The sequence below is a fragment of the Myotis daubentonii genome, chromosome 18, assembly GCF_963259705.1.
Source record: "Myotis daubentonii chromosome 18, mMyoDau2.1, whole genome shotgun sequence".
Lineage (NCBI taxonomy): Eukaryota > Metazoa > Chordata > Mammalia > Chiroptera > Vespertilionidae > Myotis > Myotis daubentonii.
Window position 1 is genome coordinate 2,025,454 of NC_081857.1, and position 25,200 is coordinate 2,050,653.

A 25,200-nucleotide genomic window follows, 5' to 3' on the forward strand; every position below is an offset into this window, starting at 1 on the left:
GAGGGATCCAGGCACAGCCCAAACTCATAGACACTGTCCTCAAGGAGCGGCTGAAAATTCAGTGCACAGAACACCCCGGTCCTTTAAGTGGCATCTTCCCAGGGGTGAGGTGAGTGTCCATCAAGGGAATTATTTGCTCGTATGTTTTGAGCACTTGCCACGGACTGTCAGTGCCTGAGACTTGGAAGAATGAGACCTCGTGGTGGCCCTCGATGGAACATGCTGTGTCAACTGGAAGCCAGCTACAGGGCTCTAGTCTATGAGCGGACAGGCGAGCGGCCTGCATCACTGTCGTGAAAACGTAGAAAAGATTCGAAAGCCCCACAGTAAGTTGGACAGGAAGAGGCACTGTCAGTACTTGCTTCAAAGGGGCAGAGGGCAGGGAGCGGGTGGGGTGAGTGGGTGAGGGTAGGGGAAGTGGGGGGAGTGGGTGGAGGGTGGGGGGAGTGGGTGGGGGAAGTGGGTAGGGGTGGGGGGAGTGGGCAGGTGTGGGTGGAGGGTTGGGGGAGTGGGGGAGTGGGGTGAGGGTGGGGGAAGTGGGTGGGGGTGGGGGGAGTGGGTGGGGGTGGGGGAAGTGGGGGAGTGGGTGAGGGTGTGGGGAGTGGGCAGGTGTGGGTGGAGGGTGGGGGGAGTGGGTGGGGGTGGGGGAACTGGGGGGAGTGAGGGGAGGGTTGGGGGAGTGGGTGGGTGGTAAGGGGAATGGGGGAGGGTGGGGGTGTGGGGCGAGGGTGGGGGGAGTGGGCAGGTGTGTGTGGAGGGTTGGGGGAGTGGGTGGGGGTGGGGGAAGTGGGGGAGGTGAGGGGAGGGTTGGGGGAGTGGGTGGGTGGTAAGGGGAATGGGGGAGGGTGGGGGCGTGGGGGGAGCGGGCGGATGGCGGTGGAGGGGAGGGTGCAGAGGCCCGACCGTGTGAGTGGGTTAGGGACAGTGCTGCTTCCTTATTGCGCCACCTTCTGTCTTTCCAAAGGGAAAGATTTACATGGTCCCCGTCTGCCCTTCTAGTCCCAGGGCCCTCTGGGTGGGGCAGGAAAGTCCCTTGAAGTCCCATCCTGACATGTCCCGGGTTATAAAGGGAATTGTAATGTATTTCTTGTAGGCCTGCCAGGGCTTCTGGAAATTTCAAAGCCATGATGTTTAGTAAAAGTCCTTTCAAGTGCACTAAGCGCAGCAGAATTGTGCAGAACCGTGCCGGCTTTGTTTGCAGAACTCTGTGCGAGTCCCAGGCTGCCCGGTGGGAGCCGGCTGGCTTCATCCTTTGTCACAGAAAGCGTCTGTGGACGCAGAGGCACACGGGTTGGGCAAAGTTTAGCCCAATCTAGTGCGACTTTAATAGCCAGGAGGTATTTATAATTAATGTGCAATAACTCAATTATGCACATCTCTTTACATTTAATAGTCCCAGTTAAGGTGCGATCATTAAGCGCCCAATTGGATGTTAAACACATACATTTGCGGTTTAACGACTGTGCAGCAGGCGCGGGGTGGAGTACGGGCTGGCGAAAGGGCAGGAGGAGAGTTGTTAATATTATGGGGTGTTTCATTAATATCTTACACCATCTCTCCTTTGAAATCTGCCCCCAAAGCAACGCGCAGTCTGTCGGGGGAGCAGAAGCACAGCTGACAGGGCTGCTGCTTACGCCCAGCCACACGGAGAACACAGCACGGCCCGCAATTAGCGTGAGAAATGGCAGCGCGGCCGCAAAGACCCCCGGGTCTCCCTGACAGGCGCGGCGAGTAACGGGCTGGTGAAAGATTCTGCAATTAGAGGTTCTGCTCCGAAGATTTATGGGGCATCCTTCCCAGGGGCGCAGGGCGGGCCGCAGAGGTGCTGCTGTGCGAGCTCCCTCCTGCCCCTCCCCTCCGTCCCCGACGTCCAGCCACTCCGTCCCCGCTCTCCGTGTCACGGTCTTTCTTCCTCTTGGGCTCTTCCCATTCTCTCTCTTTCTGCCAAAATAAACAGGTTCCGACTCATTGTCACTGCTCTGTCCCCTCACCCAGCAGCCCGCCAGGCCCCCTGCCCTGCGTCAGGGGCCGTGTGAGGGACGGCCAGCCTTGACCTCAGGAGCACACACATTTGCAATATTCAGTGCCCTCTTGTTGAATTTCCCTTTTCATGAGAATATTTATTTTGTTGTCTTCATTTCACTATTCATTCTCTCGATAAATATTTGCTGTCTGCTATGAGGCAAACACGGTTCTAGATGTTGGGGATGTAGCAGGAAGTGAAACAGGCAAAGTCTCCAACTTGCTGAAGTTTATATTCCAGTGGAGAGAACAGAATAACAGAAGCAAGAGCTGGATGGATGGTGATGGATTTGCAGAGGAAGATAAAGCCGAGAACGGGGGCGGGGGCCAGCGAGGGTCTGAGGGCTCTTTTGGAGTCGTCTCACCACCTGTGCCCTTCAGCAGGCAGGTGCCTGGGGGCGGGCAGGGGAGAAGCTGTGAGGAGCTTGTTTGCTGGAACAGAACCCTGGGGTGGGTGCCGGGTCGCCTGACATAGGAGCCGGTTGGGAAGGTAAGGATTCGGCTGTTATCCGAGTTCATACGGGCTTTAGACCCATAAAGCCCTTAGAGTTTTAACCATCAGAGAGACACAAGCTCGTGAAGTTTTAAAATCAATACGCGGCCGCTGTGGTGTGGGCCACGGGCTGGTGCGCAGGGAGCCGGCGGAGAGGACAGAGGAGAGAATCGGCGGCGGCTGGGCCCTGGCTGGCAACAAGGAGGAACGGCAAGTGGTCCGAGTCTCGATGCAGAACTGGAACCAGAGCATCTGCGACAGATTGGGTGGCCGCCAGCTTCTGGGACTGAAATGGGAAGGCTGGACCTGCCTACGGAGGGGGAAGGCTGGTGGGGAAATCCAGGTTGTTTGGGGACACGCTAAGCGAACTGTTAGGTAAGCAACTGGACACAGGAGTGTGCATGGCAGGGCTCCCAGCATAAAGACAAATCGGGACTCGCTGGCGTGTGGGCGGCGATGGCAGGCACAGGACTACATTGAACCACACAGGGCGAGTGCAGATAGAGAAGGGGGAGGTCTGAGAGCTGAGCCCAGAGGTTGGAGAAACGAGGAGGAAAGAAGCAAAGAAGATGGAGAGGAGCAGCCAGCGGAGAGGAGAAGGACTGAAAGGGCAAAGAGGGAGAAAACGATCCATTGTGTCCAATCCGCTGACGGGTGAGCTGGTGACAAGTGAGCAGTGCATGTGGGGTAGCGACATCACGGTGACCTTGTCAGGAGCTGTTTCAGTGACGTCCTGGGTTAGAGGCTGATGGGCACGAACTCAGGCGAGATCTGCGGGAAGGGAGAATATCAGTCTCTGTGGAGAAATGTTGCTGTGAGAAAGCAAATACTTGAGATAATACCCGGAGAGGGACGTGGGGTCCGGAGAACACGTGTCTTTAGGCTGGGAGGTACGAGAGCATGTTTCTGTGCTGTGAGGGCGGGTGCCACACAGAGGCATCCCCCGCGAAGCAGAGAAGCGGCATCGCCCTCCAGGGACGACAGGTGGAGCCTGGTGCCGAGGGGCCAGGAGTGCGAGGGTGTTAGGAAGCGGCAGGAGTTCGGGCGGAGCCCTGTGCGGAGGGCGAGAGGAGCACGGTGTTGGGATCCGGCATCGGGTGAAGAAACGTGTGAGGGAACAGCAACAGAGGAGTCCTCCTCCCGGCCTGGAGGCTGGGTGGTGGAAAGGGAGGGGAGGGCAGGGCGGGGAGAAGCTGGCCCAGACCACAGGGACCTGGAGCCTCACCTTCACGCCACTCTGGCCCGCGGCCTGAGACCTGGGCCCCTGTGTGAGAAGTGCAGTGTCCTCCCCGTCATGGCCTCTGACCCACGGCCTGCGGGGGTGGCTCAGGAGGTGGGTCCTGGGAAGCGAAGGGGCTGGAGCAGCAAGTGACAGGGGATACGGAGTCACTGACCAGAGGAGCCCAGGCGCTCGGGAGGCAGCACGCCAGCCGCAGGGCCGTGGGAAGAGCAGGTGAGGGGCCACGAGTAGGAGGGGGAGCCACGCGGGACTGAGGGCTGTGGTCACGCCAGAGGATGGAGCCTCGAGGCCGAACCTCCGTGGCTGGTGGTGCACATATATAATATAACTTATATACGCAGGGTATCAGAAATGTAGACACACTGAATAATTATTCATCCCAAGGGTTAAATCTGAAAAGAGAGAAACTGCAATTGATCTGTCGGCTGTTAAAGTGTGCCTGCAGTTTTGGGCACCCTGTATCGATCTCATGTATATTCATTATATTATAACTTACATACACAGGGTGGAGCACAGGTAGGGCCGCAGCTGTTTGTATGGGAGATAATACAGCGATTAACAAACAGCGTAAGAGTGGACTCTGTGCGTCACATGCTCACCATGGAAACGCTACTGTTGCCCCGCCCTGCATCCACACACAGTGCCGGCTCAGGAGGGAGCCACCTCTGCGCAGGCAGACTCACTGTGCCGGTCCCTGCCCCTGGGGGCGAGTGCCGCACCCCACGTGAGAGTGCCCATCTCCGGGAGCGTGCAGGCCACACCCCGCGTGCGGGTGCCATCGCCGGGAGCGTGCAGGTCACACCCCGCGTGTGGGTGCCATTGCTGGGAGCGTGCAGGTCACACCCCGCGTGCGGGTGCCATTGCTGGGAGCGTGCAGGTCACACCCCGCGTGCGGGTGCCATTGCTGGGAGCGTGCAGGCCACACCCCGCGTGCGGGTGCCATCGCCGGGAGCGTGCACGTCGCAATGTGTAGCTTCACCCCAGGGAGACATTCGAAGACTTTGCTTCCCCTTTTCCAAGATGCGCCGCTGGCCTCCAGGAAAAGTGAAAGTCCCTGAGGCCCTTCCACCCGAGGCCAACTGTGGCCCGAGCTGAGCTGCCCCCTTCACTCCCTACAGGCTCCCCGCTCTCCCACTCACCCCAGTTCAGGTGCATTGCCGAGCCCTGTTACTTCTCCACGACACAGGGAACATGTTTCTTCTGATCAAACGAGGTTCCGTGACACGTCAAGGAAAACCCACCGCACGTGTCGGTCAGTGAAACCTCAAGTTACATGCGTCCTGATAGGCCCCCTAGAAGCCATGGGAAGCAGACAGCCACCCCTCCCCACCCCGCCCCGTAAGTGCGGAATAACAAGGTAATTTCAGCAAGCACTTGTAACCTACATTTGGGGACACAAGTGCCAGGAAACCTATTATGTAATTGCAGCGAAAAGAAACCCTCTGGGTGTGACAAAAACGTGTCTGTCTCAAGTTACTGCAAATGGAAAGATGATATACCGCGCAGCCGGCATCGCAGGAGCCGGACACGGGCGCTTGATTTGCTGGGGGGCAAACGAGGGCACGGGGTCTCCGGGAACACTTGGCACTCGGGCCCTGAGGCTGCTGGAATGTTCCTGGTGGGTATTTATGGCCCCAAGTCGCAGCAAGGCAGCAGCGTGCCCACGCCGAAGCGCAGACATCAAATATAATTTGCTCACCTGTCAGAACCCTGAGCACCGCTCCCATCAGCCCTGAGCTCCTTACAAACCAGCGCCTGGCAGAGCTCGCCGCACCTTCCTCACCCGCTAGGCGGCCCAGCTGCCCACTGTCGGCAGGGGTAGGGCGCCGCCCAGGCTCCTGCGCCCCAAGCTCAGCGAGGCCAGCCCTGGTCCCTGCCGCATGCCCTCGCGGCCCTCAGGGCTCCCTCTGCACAAAGCGCAGCTCACTCACCCGCCAGCGGCCGGGAACCTCAGCCGGTCACAGGGCCTCTGAACCTTCCTTCTTTTAAATGAGCTTGAAAATAGTTATTTTCATTGTCGTTGAGTGAATCAAGCAAGGAAAGTATCGGCATTTTGTAAATTAAAATGTTATTCAAATACAAAGAAATCTACTTTTTGACTATGATCTTGTGATCAGCAGTCACAGAATGGTCATGGGCGTCAAGTCCAGCACAGGAAACACAGCCAATAATATTGTAGTAACCCGTATGGAGTCAGGTGGGGACTGGACTTACGGGGGATACCTGGCAAGTTGTACAAATGTCTAATCCCTATGTTGCACATCTCTGAGAATAGAAGATTGTATGCCAACTATAATTGAAACAAAAATTTTAAAAGAATATGATCTGACTTCTTTGAAAACCAGCTCTGACCCTGGTCTATGTGGTGCTTACCCGTAGCAAAGCTCCCCGCCGGCCGGACAATCCCCCCGGCAGAGGCTGGTCCCCTCGCCCCTCGCCCCATGCCTGGAGCAGCGTTGGCCAGCTTCATCCCTCCGCCTTAGCTCCTCCCCCAGCCCACGCGTGGTCCCTGGGATGCTCCATGAAAGGCCACGGTCTGTGTCCTTCAGAAAAGGCTGCACAACGCCGGCAACCCCTTGTTACCCATAAAAGCGACACAAACATGTCTGGCAATTTTCTCATGAGCTTCCTATTATTGCGCTGGAGAAGCTCCCAGGCTTTGAGATGGGATGTTATCCAGGTTTCAGATGCACTAACTGAGCCTTTTTAAACTACCCCGTTGGGTCAGGAAATCTGGGTTTTATTTACAGGTTTCAGCAGGTATCAGCACACGCAAGCCAGGTCAGCGAGGAAAGATAGCAAAGAGAGTTTTCACAGAGCTGGGCGGGCTAGGGAAGCACCAGGCTCGCAACTTTAGACATGCAGGTGAGAGAGATCTGCTATGGGAACCTGGAGAGAGAGAGAGAGAGAGAGAGAGAGAGAGAGAGAGAGAGAGAGAGAGAGAGAGATATGCATGGAAAGACTGTCTACTGAACACAGTCCTACAAGGAAATAGCCCAGAAGGGAATGCTCCAGCCTTGTTCTCCGTCCTCCTGCCGTCCTCCTTGCCCTCCTGCTGTTGCCTGGCAGTGATGAAAGAGCCAAGGACACTGACAAAGAGAAATGGGTGGGAAGTGGATCTGAGGGGACAAACGAAAGAGACCTGGGGGGAAAGGAATGGCACTCGCCCTGGAACCTAGATGCCACACCAACTTCTCTCACTCTCTCTTAGTTAACTTTCTATTTAAAAATAATGTTAGATTTACAGAAAGACTGCAAGGATATACAGAGACTTCCCATGCCCAACACCCAGTTTCCCCTACTATTTATTATCTTAGCTTTAGTACAATATATTTGGTATAACTAGTAAATCACTCTTGATTTACTAAACAAGTAGTTTTATCTAATGTCCTTTTTTTTCTGGTCTAGTATCTCATCCAGGCCCACATTACATTTAGTAATCATGTCTCCCTAGATTCCTCTTGTCTATGACCATTTCATTCATTTATATTTATATATGGCTATGAATTTTCCTCTAAGCACTGCTTTTGCTGCACCTCCTAAATTTTGATAAGTTGTATTTTATTTTAATTTAATTAAAAATATTATAAATCTCTTTTGAGCCTTCTTTGACCTATGAGTTATCTGGGATTATGTTGTTTAATTTTCAAAATTTTTCCAGCTATCTTTCTGTTATTAATTTCTATTTAATTCCTGTTTATTCTAAGAATATACTTCATATGATTTCTATTTTTTATATTTGTTAAGGTGTGTTTTATGCTTCAGAATGTGATGTATCTTGTTGATCATTCCATGTGAACTTCAGAAGGATATGTGTTCTGCTGTTGTTGGACAGAATTTTCTACAATATCAGTTAAATCAAGTTGATTGTAAAAGTCCTCTATATTATCACTAATTTTCTGCCTTCTTGAATTATCAATTACTGATAGGGGTGTTGAAATCTCCCACTACAATGGTGGAATTTTCTACTTCCTCTTTCAATTCTATTAGATTTTACCATCTTTATTTTGATATTCTCTAATTAGAAGTGCTTCCATGTTTAGAATTGTATGTTTTCTTGGAAAATTGAGCCCATTATCATTATGTAATGTCCTCTGATAATCTCCCTTTTTCTGAAGTTAGCTTTATTTGAAATTAATGTAGTTATTTCTGATTTCTTTTGATTAGTGTTAGCATGATATCTCTTCCTCTATCCTTTTACTTTTACCCCCATTTTTACTGTGGCAAAATATGTATAACATAAAATTTACCATTTGAAGTGCATAATTAAGTGCATTCATATTATCTGTCTCTAAAACTTTTTAATCTTTCCCAATTGAAACTCTTTCCCCTTAGACACCCAACTCTCCATTCATTCTTCCTCCCAATCCTGGAAACCACCATTCTACTAGTACCTCATATAAGGGGAATCATACAGTATTTGTTCTTTTGTGCCTAGTTTATTTCACTTTGCATAATGTCCAGTTTCATCCATGTTGTAGTGTGTGCCAGAGTTTCATTCTTTTTAAAGGCAGAATAATATTCCACTGTATGTATATGCCACTCTTTTAAAAAATTTAGTCATCTATTGATAAACATGGATTGCTTCATCCCTTTGCTTTAAGCCAACCTGAATCTTTTTAAAGTGAGTTTTATATTAACAACGTATAGTGGGGTCTTGCTTTTTGTATTCCACATTGTTTTTTAATTGATGTAATTAAGCCACTCACACATCAACGAATATTAATAAGTTGGATTAATATCAACAATTACCATGTTTGTAATTGTTTTTTATCCATTGAATTTGCTCGTGTGTGTGCGTGCCTGTGTGTGCGCCTGTGTGTGTCTGTGTGTGCGTGTGTGTGCGTGTGTGCCTGTGTGTGTGTGTGTGTGTGTGTGTGTGTGTGTGTGTGTGTGTGAGAGAGAGAGAAAGGGGTGGAAGGGCCGAAGTGAAGGTAACAGCCCTGTGTATGTTTCTGGAATGTCAGGTGACCCAGGAGAGAACTTGAGCACAGCAGAGCCAATGTTAGCCAGCTAGTGAGAAGAGGTGTGATTCAGGCTGTTATTGAAGGTGGAAGTGGTCAGATTTGCTGATGGATTGAGAAAGGGGGTTGGGAAACGAGGGAAAGAGAAGCTTCCAGGTTGGGGAACTATGTGTGATGGGGAAGATTGGGGAAGAAGCAGATATGAGAGAATCAAAATAGTGTTTGGCCATGTTAGACCTGAGCTGCCACTCAGATATCCAAGTGGAGCTATCCCAAAGATGGTGTTTAAAGAGATTTCTCAGCGGTGAGAGCAGAACTAGAGATACCGTCCAGGAGTTGAGAGCATGCAGTGTGTTCAGAATCATGGGGCTGGAGGTGGTGTGGATAGTGCCAGGGACGTTGCAGGGAAAACAGGGGAGTGTGGGCTCTCGCAAGTCAAGGGGAGAAAATGTCTCAAGAAAGAGGGAGGGACCAACAGTGTGAAAGGCCACTGAGAGGTCAAGGAAGAAAAGGACAAAAAAGTGACCATTGGATTTAACAGTCACATGGACACCCTCGGCAACAGCAATTCCAAAGGAGCGACAGCGCTGAAAGGCACACCCGAGGGAGGTGAGAGCACAGCCGTGAGCCAGTGGTAGGTCAATCTTTGAAGAAACTTTGATGTGAAAAGACACTAAAGAAATGAGGGTGAAGAGGGCATCAGGTCAAGGCACATTTCAAAACAAAACAAAAACGATCTTTGAATATGGAAAATGTAAAGCTCACACAGAAGCAGCTAGAAGAACGTAACTGTTACAGAAAGATTTCAATCAAGAGACCAAGCAAGCAAGAACTCATTAACTCTAGCAAAGATGTACCCGGGGCAGCGAGGCGAGGAAGGCCTGGGGGAAGCTGGCTGGGCTGCGTGGCTCACTGAGCAGTCAGAGCAAAGGGGGCCTGGGAGACAGGTTCCGGGGTGAGCCCTGTACGAGCTGCCACTCACTGCCCACTGCTCCCCTGGCTACAAGTCCACTGGGTCCCTTGGAGTTTAGGAGAGACGTTCCTGTGGGGGAAGGGGAGGGTCACAGAAAGGCATGGGCATGCTCCCTGAGGGACAGTGTGCTGGGACCTTGTTTTCAGGGTTTTAAAGGCTGGGCATTTAGGGGACGTCTTAGAGGAGAGTCAATAGAATATTCATTATTTGCCCGGCCGGCGTGGCTCAGTGGTTGAGCATGGACCTATGAACCAGGAGGTGGAGGTTCGATTCACAGTCAGAGCACATGCCAGGGTTTTGGGCTCAACCCCCAGTGGAGGGCATGCAGGAGGCAGCTGATTGATGATTCTCTCTCATCATGGATATTTCTATCTCTCCCTCTCCCTTCTCCACTCTCTTTGTTTCTTATTTCTCCTTCCCTCACGCCCCTGGCTTCTCTGGTTTTAATTGAGTATTAATACAATTCTATTTTATCTCCTCTCAAGCACATAAATTAGACATCTTTTTAAAATTTAGTAATTTTCCCATAGCTTGTAATATACATCTATCACTAATTTGAGTTCATCTGAAAATATCACGGAACTACTTCATATGTAGTCTGGTACCTTATGATAGAATATTCCCAATTCCTCCCTCCCATCCTTGGTGACACTGCTATCAACACCTACTACATCATTAGTATTGTGTTTTAAATAAAATTACCCATATCATTTTTTTAGTTAAAAAAAGTGCATATCGTTGACCTCCTCTGTCCCATCAGCTATGTGATAAACACACCTCTCGCTCTAGCTGTTGGTCACCATGACGTTAGCGGACCATACATCTTTAGGAATTGGAGCCACACTGTTTCCCACTAAAATCAAGGATGGCTGGCACAATAACTGGTGACCAATGTTATTTTCTCAGGCAACTAGGCTGGTTGATTGTCCACAACTGCCCAGAGTGACCATTGGCAGGTCGATGGTTGAGGTCTATTGATCCAATTGCTTCCATTCAATTCAAACATCTTGTTGACTGGAATAAACGGGCCATGTCTGGATAGTTTTGTAGTCATGACAGGCATGTTAAATCAATCATTCAGCAATAAATGCTTTGCCATGTACGCAGGTCCCAGCTTAGAAATGGGTGTGGTCCCAAAAGTTTATTCTAAACTTACTGTTTTTAAATCAGAATGCTTAACCAAAAACATCTCTCTATATAAAAGCCTAATATGCTAAGTGTCCGACCATTCAGCCCATCTCCATGATGTGCACTGACCACCAGGGAGTAGACGCTCCGACTGGTAGGTTAGCTTGCTGCTGGGGTCCAGCTGATGGGGACTGGATGAGATAGGCCAGACATGCCCTGGAGCCCTCCCATGGTCCCTCCCAGGCCCTGATTGTGCACCAGTGGGGCCCCTCAGCCTGGCCTGTGACCTCTCCCAATCGGGGACCCCTCATGGGATGATGGAGAGCTGGTTTCAGCTTGATCCCCACAGGCCAGGCCGAGGGACTCCACCGGTGCATGAATCTGTGCACCAGGCCTCTCGTATTCATATAAAGTGGTTGTAAACACAGGCATTAAGTTCTTAGCCAGGTTGTTACACAAAAAATCTGATGGACCTGTATGTTGAGTTTCTAGAACGGGGAAAAGTACTTTGAATTATGATCTGGGAATTGAGGACTCCCTGCGTTCCCCCATGTTATCAGTCACAGTAACCAGAGCTGCTCTGAAAGACCAACACTGAACACAGCCTCGTCGTGCCAAGTATCCTCGACAGCTTTTCTGGGAGCCGCACCGAGCACCCATCTCTTGAGATCCGGTGTTCCTGGGTGCGCAGCTGGTTGCTGGGTGTTGTGGTTGTAGAGACCTGGGCTGTATAGGCTTCTGATAACAGCCGCTCTCCCCTTCAAAATGGTGCGGTCTCCGCGGCAGAGCTGGTCACTCCGGAAGAGATTCCAGCAGCAGTGGAGGCTGCCGGGTCAGGGGAGCCCGGCCCGGCAGTCCCCAACAGTCCCGTGGAGTGTAGCTGTTCCTCACCCACAAATATACACTCCTCGTCTGTCCACATGCTCTCCTTTCGTTCTCTCCCTCTCACACTGTCCTGCAGTCTTCCTTCCCGTCGGCAGCCACCTCCCTCTCCTCTCCACATCACCCACCTCTTGGTACTGATCAGCCTGCATCACTCAAGATCACGGGCTTAGCTCCTCAGCCACCTGCTACCCTCGTGTCTCAGCAGCCACGTGGTTAGTGGCTAGTGAGGGTCCGCACTCGGCTGGAGGCTTCGTGCCACCCCACATGGCACCGTGAGCTCTGGCTGTGCCCACCTCTCCCCAGCACCACACGCTGTCCTACTAACAGCTTTTCAGTGAAACCCTGTGAATAGAACACCCCCCCCCGCCATACAACAAATGGAATTAAAAAAATATTTAATGCCTTCCAACTGCTTACAATTGAAAAGAGCCAAACTACCTTCTAAGACCCTAATTAGCTTTTCCAGCACCTCCTGGAGGTTTATTAAGGACAGTCTTGGGATCGGGGGTTGGGCTCTGAGCCGGTCTTCCTGCACTGCGCCGCCCCCCCCCCCCATCCCACTGGGTGCTAAGAAGCTCACAGGCGGCACTCTCATAGCCCACTCTCCCTCCTCAGTCTTTTGGTCCATTCTAGAACCTGGGACAGCAGGCAGGCTTATAGATCTATAGAAACACTGTTTCCTCTCCACGCTGTCCTGCCAAAACTCGGGGGAAACTCTCAATAAGAAGTTACTTGCCATGGCCGGCTTGGCTCAGTGGATAGAGCGTCAGCCTGCGGACTGAAGGGTCCCAGGTTCCATTCCGGCCAAGGGCACATGCCTGGGTTGTGGGCTTGAACCCCAGTAGGGGATGTGCAGGAGGCAGCCAATCAATGATTCTCTGTCATCATTGATGTTTCTATCCCTCTCTCCTCCGTTCCTCTCTGAAATCAATAAAGAAATATATTTTTTTTAAAAAAGAAGTTACTGCGTTGCTGAGTGAGGCCCCTTCTTTCTTCACACAGGCCAGCTGGGGGAGAGGTAACAGCAGGTGTGCCCAGTCTCGGGTTGGGATGGCACCAGCCACCTCGCCGGCCGCAGCCCTGGCCATCAGCGGGCGGGCTAAGGAGACAGGGCAGGTGGGTTTATCATGGTCCAGAGGGGCAGGACGCAGCTCCCCGCTGGCTCTGAGGCTGCGGTTGAGGAATTCTCTGATCCCCCGAAGCAACTGGGAGTTCCTGTTGCCAGAGGAACTCACCTTCTCCTGACGGAAACAGCCCTCCTCGCGATGGCAGCCTTCCCACAGCCCAGCAGTCGGCCCTGGAGCCCTTCCAAAGCCCGTCCCATCATGCCTTGCTGTTGGGGACGGAGGACCCAGAGCAACAACGTCCCGTGATCACTGCCCATAGGACCTGTGCTTCCACACAGGTGCAGGACAGCTGGACACGATGGCAGCCACAAGGTCCCAAGTCAGTGCGGTTCCGTCTGACCCCAAGTGCGCTGGACAGGAGACTGTCACCCACATGCTTTTGCCACTTGTAACTCACTGCGCCGCGCTCTGGGCATAGCATGAAGGGTGGAGAAGAAATACATTTGCTTCCCAATAATTCGGTGCCAGTACACAGTCGTATGCAGGGGTGTGATGCATGGGTGCCCGGCAGGGGCCTGGCGCTCCGTCTGATGCTGCCGGAGGTCCAGGAGGGCCGTGTGACCTTGCGCACAGGCCGGGGCTGAGGGGAGGAGCCCAGGTGCGGTCAGAGGGCGCAGGGCTTGCTCCGCCGCACCGCCTGTCCCACACCTATTGCCAGGCGCTGGTCCTCCACTAGGTTTGTCGCTCCGGGCCTCCCACCTTCTTCTCTGTTCCCTGATCCTGATGCTGGTGCTGAGCGCTCGGCGGGCGCTCTCAAGCTGCGTGCTACTCCCTGCCCCGTGGCCAGTCTGATGTTGCCTGCAGTGCCCGCTCCTCTCGCTGTGAATCCTGGCTTTGGTCTTGTCTGGAGCTGGACGCACTGTTGTCCTTAAAAACCGAGCGTCAGCAGCAGCAGCAGGAAGGACAGAGGCCAGGTGGCTGCTCTCCCCAGGCCACTCGGCCCTGCCAGTGGACATGGGCCGCCACCGCCACCGCAGCCACCACTGCTCTGCTCGGGGCAGGCTGCCTTCCCTTCCGGGGAGTCTTCCGAGCACCCCAGTCCTGCAGCCCACCAGCTGGGTGTTTACCACCGCTCTGGCCTTCCTCTGGGGGCAGGTGCGCGCTTGCTCACCTGCCGCTGACAAACCATCCCAGCAACAGGACTCACGGTGGAGCGAGGACCGACGTGAGGGTCCCGTCAGCGATTTATCGTAGTTATGCTGAAGCGACAACTCAGGAAGCATATGTACAAGATCAAAACACACATCAAATTACCCCCTAACCACCGCGTCATTGATTGGGATGGCATCACCGCTTGTGCCGCCAGCTCTGTGAGGCTGGTCTCTGCCCAGGCCCGGGCACTGTGGACCAGCCTGGCCCAGGAGCCCCGGAGCCCCGGAGGGCTGGGCGGGGCTCTCGCCTAAAACTCTCCCTTGTGGGGCCTCCGAGGTCCCCGTATCAGTAAGCGATCCCGGTCGGGCTCTACCCACCGGTGCCTCTGGATGGTCCAGCCGCCGGTGGTGAAGAGGCTGCACCTCTATTCCCCGACGGGGACGGACTCCGGGTGCTCGAGGCCGTCTCAGGCTCCTCTGGTCTCCCCTCCGGCCATCGGAGAGCCGGCCCTCGGCTTCCGGAGATACGCGCTCCTTCGGCCATGCTCCGAAAAGGCACGCGCCCTTGAAACGGCCTTATCCTCCCAGCTCTTGATGGCCTAGTTTCTAGCTGCGCACAAGGTGGTTAATGGGGAGCAGCACTGACTTATTATCGTCTGGGGCTGATTAAAAACACAGACCCACGGAGGGAGGGACAGCAGGAGAATGTGGAGGAGGGGCGCTGGCCAGAAAGAGACCCTCAGAGGGGCCCTCAGACCACGCAGTGCACAGCCGCGTTTCTAGGGCAGCGATCGTCAGCCTTCCCATCTCAAGGCACGTGACCTAAGGACAAGTTTGGCGGCACCAAAAATGTTGTGTATTTTTCCGATTTGACAAAAAATAGGCATAATGTCTATTCATTCACACCGATGGCTATTGTAGTGTTGGCTGTGGTCGTTTTTTATTTGACCCTCTAAGGTGGAAGAGGTCAGTGCGCTGGCTCAGTGGCCAGCAGGGGATGTTCCAGGAGTGCTGGTGGCCCCGGTGGAGAGCCACTGTTCCAGAGTGGCCACGACGCCCTGCGGAGTCCCTGACAGTGGGACCCGCGGGAGCTCGAGGGCGGCCCGGCCTCTTCGCCAGGCTCGTGTTGCCTTTCGGGAAGCTAAAGGGAGGAAGGGAGTGGTTGGCGTCTGGTCCCGTTTGGTAGGACACCATTTGGGGTGGCGTGTGGGAAGCGGGTGCAGCATTCACCGCCTCGCCCTCGGTCCCCCCCAGCGCCTCTCCTGGGGAAGCCCACAGCTGGGGGATGAGGGTGCAACTTAAGGGTAAGAACGATGGGAACATGTAGAAACGGTTACTCTCGAATGAGATTTGTTAAGAAAGCCAAGAGAGGACAATCGAGATGCCAGTTACCGTTCTAAGAGACGCGGCACCCACAGCAAGCGCCGTTCCCAGCTTAGACCACCGTCCCCGTGGGAGGTGCCGGACAAGGGGCTGCCATGTGCGGCCTGAGCATGACCGCGCTGACCGCACCCAGAGTCACAAGTGCTTGGGACGCTGGCCAGCAGCACCTGCTCCACCAACGGGGCATCCCGCCCGCCCAGGGGTCTGGAAGCCGGAGCTCCTGGACCAGCGCTGGCTCTTGGTAAAAGAGCTAAGTTACTAGAAATGGGCGTCATCTGCATCTCAACACATTCCAAGGCCTGGCTGGCTGTTACTAGAACAGGGGTGGGCAAACTTTTTGACTCGAGGGCCACAATGGGTTCTTAAACTGGACCGGAGGGCCGGAACAAAAGCATGGATGGAGTGTTTGTGTGAACTAATGCATGTTAACACGGCTGCTGGTGAAGGAGCGGAGGGGAGAGCAAGAGAACCCTCTGCTCTTTCGGCTCCGCGGGCCGGATAGAACAGCCGAACGGGCCGGATCTGGCCCGCGGGCCGTAGTTTGCCCACGGCTGTACTAGAAACTCATAGGTTAGGAGGCGGGCAGGGTCAGAGGGTCAGAGTGAGCTCAGTCCCAGGCAGCAAGGCCGGAGTGAGGGACCCGTCAGAGGCGGCTCCCTGGGCTATTGCTGGCGATTGAAGAAGGTGCTCCTTCCCTCAGGGAGAGGCGGGTTGCGTCTGAGGAAGAACAAGAGTCAAAGCCCAGGTTCTGGGCTCCCGGGGGGACAGCCAGGGGGACAGCCAGGGACACCCAGGGGGACAACCAGGGACAGCCAGGGGGACAGCCAGGGACAGCCAAGGGGACTTCCAGGGACAGCCAGGGGACAGCCAGGGGACACCCAGGGACAGCCAGGGGGACAGCCAGGGGACACCCAGGGACAGCCAGGAATATACCCAGGGACAGCCATGGGGACAGCCAGGGGACAGCCAGGGAGACACCCAGGGGACACCCAGGGACAGCCAGGGGGACAGCCAGGGGGATAGCCAGGGGAACAGCCAGGGGGACAGCCAGGGGGACAGCCAGGGGGACAGCCAGGGGGATAGCCAGGGGGACAACCAGGGGGACAGCCAGGGGGACAGCCAGGGGGACAGCCAGGGGGATATCCAGGGGAACAGCCAGGGGGACAGCCAGGGGGATAGCCAGGGGGACAACCAGGGGACAGCCAGGGGGACAGCCAGGGGGACAGCCAGGGGGATAGCCAGGGGGACAACCAGGGGGACAGCCAGGGGGACAGCCAGGAGACAACCAGGGGACACTCAGGGGATTGATGCTGGAGGCCAGACTGCAGGCTCCTGATGCGGGAGACCCAGTTCCAGCCGCTGGAGGGCATCTGCAGGGAGAGGCCTCTGCACTGCTGGCTGCTTTCTTCCTGCTTTTTACAGCTGGTTCTTTCTTTTCCTTTGTGCTTTCCCCCCCACCCCACCCCACAGAGCTTTTCTTTAGCTGGAGGCCTCCCCCAGTCTGAGGGGACAGCCAGCCACACACCCCCCCCCCCCGTCTCTGCCGGGTGGAGGCAGGGTGGTGTGATCACTGCGGGCACCCAGATGGGAACATGGGCGCCCTGGGCACCGCCTAACTGGGAACAGCTTGAGAGACAGAACCAGAGGGGAGAGGGGAGGGGCGGGCGAGGAAAGGGGGGAGTGAGAGGAAGGGGGGGGGGTCTACTCTGCCCACGGAAAGTGGGACAGGCCTCCGAGCAGAACTTTCCTGTGAGGGGCCCAGGGAGGAAGGGGAACAGGGCCTGAGCCGCCTTTTCCTTCGGTTTAAGGAACACACAAGCTTTCAGCCGGTGCGGAGGCTGTGGTCTCTGGGAGGCCTCAGGACGGCAGGCCTATCCTGGAGGCAGGGCTCAGGGCCAGGCTGCTGGGGCGGCTGTGCGGGTTCCCCCTGCCTGCTGTGGCTCCACCCTGCAGGCCACACACTCCCAGGCGCCGGCCAGTGGGGTGGGGGTGGGGGCCTGGCTGACTTTTCACAGATGAGCACCCCCCCCTCGGGTCACAAGGCAGTTCCCCCTGGATGTCTGGGTGTGGAGGGGCGGTGCCTGGGTGTGCTCTGTGCTGGGGGTGAGGGGACCCGAGGTCACTTCCCTGGTAGGGACCACCCGCTGTGTTTGGGGCATTGCGGGGGCGGGGGTGGGGGTGGGGGTGGGAGGTGGGGGGGAGGGGGGGTGGGGGGCTCGCCTCTTCCTGCCCACGCCCAGGGCAGCACGGGCCCCACGCTCTCTGCCCGCAGGGACCCCACGCTGTTCCCCGCGCTGGGACCCCACGCTCTCTGCCTGCCGGGACCCCACCCACGCTGCTCTGCTGGCAGGGGAACTGGATCTCAGTTTTATCTTCAACACCAGCTGTTCCTCCCTCCCGGGAGGCACGGAGGGCACCTGTGTCCCCACATCACAGATGATTCCTGGGGGACGGGCCTGGAGGCCTGGGGGCCGTGGGGGAGGCTTCCTCTGGGCCTGGGGACACCGCAGGGAAACACAGGGGAGGTCTCAGTGTGGCCCCCTGACGTCCAGGGGGTGTCAGGTCTCCATGAGGCCACAGCCCCACAGCCTGAGCCCAGGCACGGAGCGCCCTTATCCAGCAAGTCAACAGGCCCTAGTGCCAGCATGTCCCCAGGGTCCCTATTATGTGTCATTTATGCTGCATAAGTTGGTATTTCTGAAGGTTACAGCCAAAGCATCCTATACAGACAGTTCTTGGGTTATGTTGGACTCCATGTACGTTATCTCATGGTTATGTCGCCATCTCCCATTTATTTATTTTAAAAAAAGTTCTGCATTTCGACGTATGTACATATGTGCTTTATGTTCTTTATTATTTATTTACCACAAGTAAAGGTCAGGAATTATCTTTCTTTTAATTTTTTTTGCTGTTTCACTTCATTACTGCTGTGTATGTGCTCCATGTGAGTGACGTAGGTGCTTATGTAGGTGGTTCCAACTTAAGGCGAAAATCGCGTTACGTCGTGCCATAGGAATGGATCTCTCACATAAGCTGAGGACCTACTGTATAATAAAAGCCTAATATGCCAAGTATCCGGTTGGCTGGTCGGCCGTTCAACCAATCAAAGCATAATATGCTAATGATATGCTAAGGCCACTCAACCACTTGCTATGATGTGCACTGACCAGCAGGGGGCAGTTGACCAGTCTACCAATCACTGTGACATGCACTGACCACCAGGGGGTAGATGCTCCAACCGGTAGGTTAGCTAGCTGCTGGGGTTTGGCCGATCGGGACTGAACGAGATGGGCTGGACACACCCTGGAGCCCTCCCAAGGTCCCTCCCCAGCTGGCCAACCTCCTGCATCTCTCCCCGGCCCCGATGGTACACTGTGGGGTCCCTTGGCCTAGCCTGCACCCTCTCACAATCCGGGACCCCTCAGAGGATGTCAGAGAGCCGGTTTCGGCCTGATCCCACAGGCCAGGCCGAGGGACCCCACTGGTACACGAATTCGTGCACTGGCCTCTAGTCATACATGATACATGACTCTCAATTTTAAGTGAAGTCTCCTGAAGAACATAGCAGATGGTATCCAGGGTAAATTAGTGACTGATTCCCAGCTATTATATTGTCCCTGGAGAGATACCTATGGACAATTTTGGGAAAGAACATGATAGTTTTCTTACGTGGCCACAGCTCAGAGGATTACTGACTTATTTTAAAATGCCCTACTTTTTATTAACCTGCTTCAGAGCTATCATGAAATTTACCAAAATTAAAAATATATATTTTTATTGATTTCAGAGAGGAAGGGAGAGGAAGAGAAAGAAACATCAATGATGAGAGAACCATTGATCGGCTGCCTCCTGCACACCCCACACTGAGGATTGATTGACCCTGCAACCCGGGCATGTGCCCTGCTGGGAATCAAACCGTGACCTCCTGGTTCATAGGTTGATGCTCAACCGCTGAGCCACGCCAGCCAGGCTTTTTAAAAAATGTTTTTATATATTTTTCTGTGCCGTTTAAAGTATTAATGAGGCGACCTGAGTCAGGAGAACTACAGTGAAAACACAGATTTGTTTGCTTGTTGATGACTCAGGACATCATGTGAGCGCCTCAAGAAGGGCCTGAGGATGGTGGGGACCAGGCTGCAGCAGGGAGTTACTGAGGGGCAAGTGACAGACTGTCCTGCACTCGGTGTCCTAAGATGAGAGCGAAGAGTCAAAGCGAAAGGTAAGTGGAGACTAACTGGGCCTCCATCCGGTTTCAGGGGTGGTCGTCTGAGAGGCCTCAGTGATTTCGAGGTCGCTGGTCCCTTGAGGACTTTACGATGCTCGTGTCTGTCCCCTGGGAAATGATGAAGGTGTTGGTATAAAGAACATTGCTGGGTGCTCACCGTGTTTCCGCAGGACGCTGAGTTTCCCACAGGCGTCATCTCAGACAGTCCCCTCGCCGTGTGCCTCGGACCACCACGCGCCCGGGGTTCCGGTGCCTGTCAGGGCCGGTGGCGGAGGAGAGCTCGGGGACGGAGGCCAAGCTGTTAGGCGCTGACGCCTGTGTGCCCCGTGGGAGAACACAAACCTTGTCTCGCTCTGCCTCTGACCACCGGTGTGGCCTTGGGGTTCCTTCTCCTGGCCCCTGTGAGGGCCACACACGCTCGTTGTAAACTGGAAGCCCTGTCCACGTGTAACAACACAGTCCACTGTCTGGGACCTTGCGACCTGTTCAGCGATCATCGGTAGAGCTCCTACTACGTGCTAGACTCTGTCCGGGCTCTGGGAGTACAGCGACATTGGGAGGCACGGAGTCCCTCCCTGTGACTCCGGGATGCTGGCCGCAGGGAGCGTCCACACGCCCTTTGCAGACGGCAGGAGCTGCCCGCTCTGGCGGTGTGTCCCGAGCCCTGCCAGCCCGCGTCCGATGAGAATCGATGCCAGCAGCTCCCAGCTGCCGCCCGCTGAAGCAGTCAGCGAGAAGCCTGCGCCCTGACGAAGGTGAAGGTGCAGACTAGGAGGTGGGTGATTAACGTTTAGACGGTCGGTACCACTGTGGTTGCAGTGCCCACAAGGAAGCTCCTGACGCGGCACTCGGTGTGATGTTGTCTGCTTAACAAGGCCCTGCTTCACACTCAGCTCGTTTTCAATGGGCCTCTTTCAGTAGTGGCACCGGGGTTGGGGTTTCTCCATCCCGCTCCTGCTCCGAGCGCTCTCTGTGAGTGTACTCAGCAACGAGTACACTCATTCAGGACTCAGGTACTTGCAATCTCACTCAACCTTCGGCTGGCTGCCTGTTCTTATGCCAAACCATTCTCCCTGCACTGAAATATTGACGCAGGCAAGGAACAGCTGGGCGTGAATGAACCTCGTCCCAGTCGCTGAGTGATGGGATTTATACCCTGGGCAATATGGCGAGCCATAAACTACTTCTGTGGGCATGATGCTCAGGATGGCATTTCATTCAGGCAAGGCAGTGGGAGCCATTGGACCTGCGCATCTCAGGTCAGTGGTTTTCCACAAGACACTTTTGTCCTCAGAGGACATTTGGCAAATTCTGGAGATGTTTTTAGTTGTCCCAACTGGAGGGTGGGAAGGGCGTTGTTATTGGTGTCTCATGGGTAGAGGCTAGAGGTGCTGCCAAACATTCTGTCATACTCAGGAACCCCCCGTCCCACCTACAGAATTATTTGGCTCAAAATGTCAATGTGGTGAGGTTGTCTTTGCTGATTGGATGTAGGGTGAGAGGTTTGGGGTGGGGAGGGTCAGACCCTGTGTCGTATGACTGATGGCTCTCACAGGGAATTCAAGAATGTATCATGGTTGAAATGGTGTATAGATGAGGTTTGAACTCTCAGGGAAAGAGGATTCTGGGGTTGAAAGGAAGAGTTTTTGTAACCATTCTTGGTAGTGAGGGTGGGTCAGCCCATTTTCTTGGTCCTGCTTTTGTTGGTGCCATGACTATGCTTCTGGCTGCAGATGCAGGGGTGTGTAGAGCAATGAGAGCGGGAGCAGGGGAGAGGTTAATTTCTGTGCTGCATTAGGAAGAAGAGTGAGCGCGCACTAGAATCGGTGGCTCTTAAACTCAGAACACAGACTGCAGGGTGAGCAACAGTGGGCGCAGCGTCCTGGTCGTTGCTTACTAGTTATTTCCAGACGGCTGTTCTACTGTTCAGTCTAATTAGCATATTAGCTCTTTATTATATAGAACTAGAGGCCTATTTGTGAAGGGGGGGTGTCCCTCAGCCCGGCCTGCACCCTCTCTAATCTGGGGCCCCTTGGGAGATGTCCAACTGTCGGTTTAGGCCTGATCTCACATGGGATCGGGCCTAAACCGACAGTTGGACATCCTTCTCTCACAATCCAGCACCACTGGCTCCTAACCACTCACCTGCCTGCCTGCCTGATCGCCCCCAACTGCCCTCCCCTGCTGGCCTGATCGCCCCCTAACTGCTTGCTCCTCTGTTGGCCTGATCACCCCCTAACTGCTTGCTCTCCTGCCTGCCTGATCACCCCTAACCACCTCTGCCTTGGCCCCCGCCACTGTGGCTTTGTCCAGAAGGAATTCAGACGTCCAGAAGATGGTCTAATTAGCATATTACCCTTTTATTAGTATAGATGTCACCCCAATAAATTTAATAAAAAAGGGCATAAAGTAGTGCATTGTGTCTTTCACTCTTCCATCATTTAACATTCCATTACTTCTTAGCACTTATGACCTTCTGACAAACTGTGTGTGTGTGTGTGTGTGTGTGTGTGAGAGAGAGAGAGAGAGAGAGAGAGAGACATTGATGTTACTCCACTTATTTATGCATTGATTGATTGATTGCTGTATGTGCCCAGATGGGAGATTGATCCACAGCCTTGGTGTATTGGACAACACTCTAATCCACTGAGCCACTTGGCCAGGGTGAGTTCACTCTTCTGTAAGGTTTAAGAGTGAGATTAGGGATTACCAACTGGTGACCTACAAACCAAATCAGGCTTACAGTGTTTTACTTTTTTTTCCAGGTTTTTGGATATATTATTGTAAGTTTAAGGTCTAAAATGTGATGATTTGATACTTGTAGTTATTGTGAAATAATTAACACAATAGGGTTCATTAACACCACTATCAACTCACATAAATACCTACTGTTTTGGTGATGAGAACATTTTAGATCAACTCTCTTAGCTAAGCTCAAGTACACACACAATGCAGCACCATTAACTAGCGTCACCAAGTGGTGCGTTACATCACCTCATAGCTGAGAGTGTGCCCTTTGACCACCTTCACTCACCCCCTGCCCACAACCACCATTCTATGCTGTTTCTATGAAGAATCCACACATACATGAGATCACGTGGTGTCTGTCTTTCTCTGACTTCATATGATTCATTTCCCTTAAACATAGTGCCCTCCAGGCCCAGCCATGTGTCACAGGTAGGGTCTTCTTCTTTATCGCGGCTGAACAGTCTTCCATTATGAAGAAACACACACACATCTTCCTCCATTCATTCACAGACGAACACTTCGGTTGCTTCCATACCTTGGCGACTATGAATAATGCTGCAATGAACATGGGGAGCGGACATCGCTTTAAGATCCTTTGGATAAATGCCCAGAAGCAGGATTGCTGGACCCTATAGTGATTCTAGTTTTAAAAACAGGGAATGGGGGCTGGAGGCTTCCTCGCTCTCCATCACTGCCGGGGGGGCGGGAACCGGGGGTGTCTTCCCACCGTCCCCTGGCCCCGCTGTGATCCTGTCCCCCGCCCCCCGCGGCTCCACCCAGCACGACCTCAGCCAGGCCTCTGCCCAGCTAAAGCCCTTCCCGGCCACCCCGGCCTCGGCTTGGCTGACGGCCATTCACTCTAAGCGTCACGCCCTTGCTCAGAGCAGCTCAGAACCTGGTGGGGAGTGAGAGCAGCAGACAGTCTGGCTGGGCCGCAGGAGAGAGATTAGCGTCCCTTCCTGCGCAGCCCGCTTCCCGCCGCCACGCCGGCACCCACCCGCCCCCCCAGATAAATATGGTCCGAGAATCTACGACAAGAGATTTGAAACTAAATCAAACCCTGGACAGAGGGTCAACGGGAAAGGGTGAAGCTGCCACTTATGTGTGTCTGAGGCAGCCTTTAACGTTATTTACAGTCTCCATAGAGGCAGCCTCGCAGACAAGGCCTGCTCATGCGCGGTGGGCGGGAGGCAGGAGAGGGCAGCGCCCTCTCTCCTCTCTCTCTCTCTCTCTCTCTCTCTCTCTCTCTCTCTCTCTCTCTCTCTCTCTCCATTGCATCCAGGTGGCGGGACGTGTGAACAGACGAAGGGCTGAAATCACCGAGGAAATCGCTCCGTCTGCGCCGGATCACGACGCCTCCCCAGGACCCAGCGACCCCAGGGCTATCTGTCACCTTGTCCTCCCCGCGACTTTTCACCCCGTGCTCCCTGCGCCAGGCTGCTCCAGGAAAAACAGTGGAAAAGTCCCGGGTTGGGAGGAGGGGAGCCAGCCGGCCGGTGAAATGCTGCTTTCACCAGGGACGGCAGGCGGGGCACTGGGGCCGCCCAGAGCCTGCAGACCTCCCTCTGCTGCCTCTCTGCCTGGAAATGTCCCCGAGTCCCAGGACCTGGTCCCCGACAGACAAAAACCAGGCCTCAGGGTCCACTGAGGCGGAGAGTCCCCCGTTCCAGCTCTTCCCCGAGAGCTGCGGGGCCTTTGCTGAGGTGCTTGCTGGGCTCGATCGAGGGGCAGACGCCGGGCCCAGGCCTGGTCACGGCGAGGCTGCTGGTGTCGGGGTGGGTGGGCCGCCGGCTGAGAGAGGGTCGCACAGACACTGTGCAGATGCTGTCACAGCCTCGGCCCTGGGATGAGGAGCGTGGGCGGGGCAGAGCTCAGGGGGCTTCAGGGGGGCTTTTGGATCGGCCGCCCGTTCCCCAAATGCACGAGGTTAAACCTGTGAAGCTACATCCTGCTCTTTCAGGTCAAAACACACAAGTATAGGCAAGTCCATACGGTTCAAACTAAACGAAAACCCTAACTCGCACAGGACCGTAATAAGTCTGAGAAACAGCAAATATCCTCTCTCCCTCCCGCCCCCGAGAAATGGGTCTGTGTCCTGCTCGTGCCCAGTCTGGGACACGTCTGCCTTCGGGTAGCTCTGCTCTGGGCCCATTTCTACATTAAAATGCTAAAACAAATTGAAGCCACTTAGCACGTTTTTTTAACGGAACTCCAATTTTTTCCTGAAAGGCTTTGACATGTTATATTTCAAAATTAAGTTGTCATTGATGAAAGTTCAGGACTTTGCTGGAATTTCAGAGGCGGAGGAGTCTGCACAGAAGTGACTCGGGCTCTGGACTTGGGTCTGTTCTGACGCAGGGCCTGCCCCAACCCCCTAGGTCATGGTCACCGCGTCTCCGTGCACTGCTCTGGATGCAACACTGTCTCAGACTGTTCTTGTTTCTGACTACCGTGGCAGTTTTGAGGAGTATGGATTAGATATTCTGTAGAATTGACATACTATTTTGTATATTTTTCAATTTATTTAATATAAGAAGCATTTATTGAAGTCAGCATCTGTTTTTTTTCCAGAAACATTACTTTTAGTGCCTGCATAATTTTCCACCTATAATTGTGACATTCAGTGCTTTTCCTAAAGGCAATAAAATGACCCGAGATCACCATGGGAAGGACAGCATTCCGGTGGCAGTGTTGCTCAGGTGATCGCTGTGGCTGTCGTCTCTCCCAGGGCAGTGTGTGAGGGCAAGTATGTGTCCACTGAGGACAAGTATGTGTCCACTGAGGGCAAGTATGTACATACAAAAAGGCACCATCTGGACATATTGCCCTTGACCCAGGCCTGAGATCCCTGTCCACCCTCAGGCTCCGTCCCTGCCTGCTGACAGCAGCCTGGGGCTCCGAGCAGTGCAGAGCTGTTAGAG